General features: G+C 37.8%; 1 pseudogene; it reads right to left on the bottom strand.

Annotated features, from left to right (window-relative positions):
- Positions 1-3,267: 3,267 nt before the first annotated feature.
- On the bottom strand, positions 3,268-3,959 carry LOC141511087 (cofilin-2 pseudogene; annotated as a pseudogene).
- Between the last annotated feature and the right edge of the window lie 533 nt (positions 3,960-4,492).

Genomic DNA, 4,492 nt, shown 5'->3' with positions numbered 1-4,492 from the left:
ACTGTATTTCCCCATGTATAAGACATACCTTAATTCTGGGACCTGAAATCTGAAAATAAATGTATTACATAAAGTTATTGAACTCAAGTTTTATTCATCATAAAATTCCTATAACTACTCATCACTGTAAAAACTGCCAGCCATTAGCTTGTCCTTATCTGTGTTGGATGATGAATGGAGAGGCTCTAACTGTTCTGCTGTGTCTGTGGTTGACCACAAGCACTCCCTGAGCAAGTCTGGTGGGTGGACGCATGCTTAGTCCATTTTGTTTCATGAACCTGAAGTACCCATTGTGTCCTCTTTTGAAATCAGTCATTTCTTTTTGTTATCAGCAATTCTTCTAGCCTCCTGCTGAACCAGGACTACAGTTCACAGAGGACGCAGGAATTCCAATGGACCTTTGCTTTTCAATCCATCTCTTCAATTCCCTCTCTAATTCAGGCAATTTTGCTGACTTGACTCATGATCTTCTTCTGCTGAGAGGGTTTTCAGTAGGGTTTCTTCTTCCTGTAACCAGTCTCAGATTGTTTTCTCAGTTGAACCAGACTGATGCTCAGCAGCACATTCCATTCACTTTTTGCAAACTAGATCACTTTGAACTTGGTGTGAAAATGTTTTCTGAGTCATTTCTGGACAGAATGTGGCAAAATGTAACCTAATATACCAGTAACAAATGTGAAACAATGGGCACAAAGACAAACATGAAAAAGTGGGAATGCAAGTAAGAGAAAATCTACAATCACTGTATAAGACATTCCCAGTTTTTAGACCCCAAATTTTTTGAAAAAGGGTGTGTCTTATACATGGGGAAATATGATATTAGCAGTATGATACTGGGCAAGTCAGTTTCTATGCCCATAAATTGGTCATAAGAAGATTTGTAATTCCTATTGCATAAGATTGGTAAAGAAAACTATGTGAACAGATTTTTATTATTAATCTGGATCTATGATTTCACTGGTATAGTTTTCTCATAGTGAGAAAGTTCATTTTATCAATGCCTTTTGGAAGCTCTTTTGCAATTGAGAGGCTGTGACAGTTGCCTGGGGCCATTTACAGTCTGAGGAATTTACTCTGGTTTACCAAGTCCTTATGTACCAAGAGTAAAATTTGAATTTAGGTCTTCCTCATTTTAAGGCAGGTTCTCTATTCACTATGCTCCCATCACCATCACCACCAACACCATCACTATTACCATCCTCCTTTCTATTACTACTATTGCTGTTACTATTTTAACTGTTGCTACTTAGAACTGTTGCTGTTGATGTCACTACTGCTGCTACTGGTACTATTCTACTACTACTACTACTACTACTACTACTACTACTACTACTACTACTACTACTACTACTACTACTACAACCGGTACCTGATTATAGTGTTGGAACTAAGGTATGATGACTAGTCAGTCCTTTGAGGGAAGAATTTTAAAAACTGAAAATAATGAGTTTAAATTTAAATGAATTTCTAGTGGATAGCAAGAATGGTGGTTATATTTTTGTTGGAAGGGGTGGGAAGAATAATCTATAGGGTCCAGCTAGTGCCAATAATACTCATTTATCCCATTCTGATCTAGAAGAGAGTTCAGCAAAGTGCACTAGAGTTTTCAGCCTGCTATCCCCTTCCCAGGTGATACTTCCCAGGTTTACTATTGCCTGAGGCTGTTTAGAATTATACCTGGGGAGGATTGGAGGGAAAGGTTGCTGCCACAAAAAAAAGTTATTAAATAGATATTTTTGTCTTCAACAAGTAACTTCTGCTTTAGATATTTCTTATTGTTTTTCAAGTCCTTTTCCTTTCCCTGACCCATCCCTTGGTTCTTTTTTTTTTTTTTTTTTAGATTTTTCAAGGCAATGGGGTTAAGTGGCTTGCCCAAGGCCACACGGCTAGCTAATTATTAAGTGTCTGAGGCTGGATTTGAACTCAGGTACTCCTGACTCCAAGGCCAGTGCTTTATCCACTGCACCACCTAGCCGCCCCTATCCCTTGGTTCTTATTCTTTTTTTTTTGTTTCGTTTTTTTTTTTTTTTTGGCAAGGCAAATGGGGTTAAGTGGATTGCTCAAGGCCACACAGCTAGGTAATTATTAAGTGTCTGAGACTGGATTTGAACTCAGGTACTCCTGACTCCAGGGCCAGTGCTTTATCCACTATGACACCTAACCGCCCCTCCTTGGTTCTTATTCTTTAAGGGCCTTGTGCTCTTTGGCTTCTCACTAGAAGACTGTTTCAAGCTTTCCTCTTCTTCCTTTCCCCAATCTGTCCTATTTTCTTCAGGTAGCATCCCATAACTTACACATTTTCATTTTCCTTTTTCTTTTATGTACCATTCTCTATGGATTGCTAAGCTATAATATTAAAGCTATATGGCATCCTAGGGTTTTTAAAATTTTTTAATGTATGTTGTTCCAGCATTTCAGAATTGGACAGGACTTCAGAGATAATCTAATCAAACCTGAACCTGAACAAGAATCCTCTCTATAATATCTCCTATAAACTAGTCATTTAGCATCTTTTTGAAGAAGGGAGAAAGAATTCATGACATCAAGACCTGAATATAGTTTTTCTTTCTTTTTTTTTCTGTAATAATCTATAAGTTTTATTGCAAGTGGCCAATTTGTGGGGGTGGGGAGTTTGATTTCAAAAACAATGTTCCATTTAAGGCTCTTTTCATACAGAAATTGTCATTATAACTACATTATTCAAAAATATCTTTAGTGTTGCAAGACTTTACAGTAAACACTTAACTCCTATTCCTGTTCTGTAGTGTACATGCAATGGAAAATAAAAAGGCAATAACTCCTACTTCATTTAGGAAAATATGTAGATAACAGGAATGAAATTGAGGTACTACAATAATTTGATGATGATATAACTTAATTGCATTCCTTTTTGAGGGGGACCTAATTACATAAAAGTGCTTTCAGTGCATAGTTACACATATAAATATATACATTTATGTGTGTGTCTACATATATGCATGTATACATAAATATACATTTATATATGTATATGTTGCCATGTCACAATAGGCATATTAAAGGCAGGTTAGGTGTACAAAGCACAAGAACTCAGGAACTGCAATCAAGTGCAACTCTAAGTCATACTGAATGAAGTTTAGCATCTGACTAGTGGATCATACTTTCAAGGCATTCAGTTAGCTAACCCTTTGCAGTTTTCTAAACTATTCATATGGACTATCATATTCATCTTAGTTCTGCAAGGGATGCATATAATGCCATTTGTTTTGGCTAAAATGTGATGTGAAGGCATTCCTCGAGTTCTACATATAACTACCAGGATGAAACAGCTTAACGGCAATCACTGGTAGGCTGTTTAATTTATTGACATCTTCTTTATGTTTTTTGGGGAAAGTATGGTAAGGGACAAAATTCTGACACTATTCCAACTGATGGAGCTGCAGAAATGGAAGCTACTTCCGGATGGCACTTCATTGTCATTTTATAAAGGTCTTCCTTCAAGTGAAACTACTACATTGCCTCCCAATTTCTCTCTAAGTGTTGAACGATCCTTAATATCATCCAAGCCATTTACTTGCCACTCGTGTTTAATACCTGTAAATTTCTTTTTAATGGCATCTTTAGAACTAGCATAAATCATCTTGCTTTTTAAAGGTGCACATTCTGGAGTCCAGATTATAAAAACTAGGTCTTCTTTCTTAGACTCTTTTGTCTCGTATGTGGCATCATACAAAGCATGTCGGCAATCATTCAGAGGTAGCAACTTCACAAAAGATGTGTAGGGGTTCTCTACAGTGTCACCAATGTCACCCACCAAGATCTGCTTTGCTTCCTCTACAATTATTTGGTTTTTGTCATCACTTAAACAGAAGAGAACGGCTTTCTTTCTTTTTTTTGATCTCCTCCTGTGGAGATTTCTGTACTTTCATATCATTAAAAACTTTGATTACTTCATCATTCACAATTACTCCAGAAGCCATGGTTCCTGGGCAGGTAAGGTTGCAGCAGCAGATCCTCATTCAGTGGCACTGGGCAGAGAGAAGGACAGGAGGACAGAAGAGAGACGAGCAGAGGAGGAGGAGTGGCGGGAGGAGGTGCGGGGCAGCGGGGCCAGAGGAGGAGGTGGCCCCGGGGAGGGCCGAGCTGAATATAGTTTTCTTAATATGATCTGACTTGGGCAGTATAGAGTAGCAATATCACCTCTCTGCCCTGAATATTGTGCTTCTCAGAATAGGGCTGAATATCACATTAGCTTCTTTGATTGTCCAATCACACTCTCGATCATATTTGCAATCCACTAGAATTCTTCAGTTTTTTTCACCCAATGTGTTGTAATCTTGCCACAACTTTTCCATCTTGTATTTGGGAAGTTGAATCTTTTTGGATTGCATGTATAGGGTTTTGGGTTTTAGGGTTTTGGATTTCAATTTGTTAGATTGTTTTGGGTCCAGATTTTTATCTGGTCTGTTAGCTCTCTCTCTCAGTATTGTTTTGTTTGCAGTTTGCCTTCTCT

Source organism: Macrotis lagotis, chromosome 2 (assembly GCF_037893015.1).
Source record: "Macrotis lagotis isolate mMagLag1 chromosome 2, bilby.v1.9.chrom.fasta, whole genome shotgun sequence".
Lineage (NCBI taxonomy): Eukaryota > Metazoa > Chordata > Mammalia > Peramelemorphia > Peramelidae > Macrotis > Macrotis lagotis.
The sequence above is the reverse complement of the archived record's forward strand: the minus strand, read 5'-3'. Positions and strand labels throughout refer to the sequence as shown.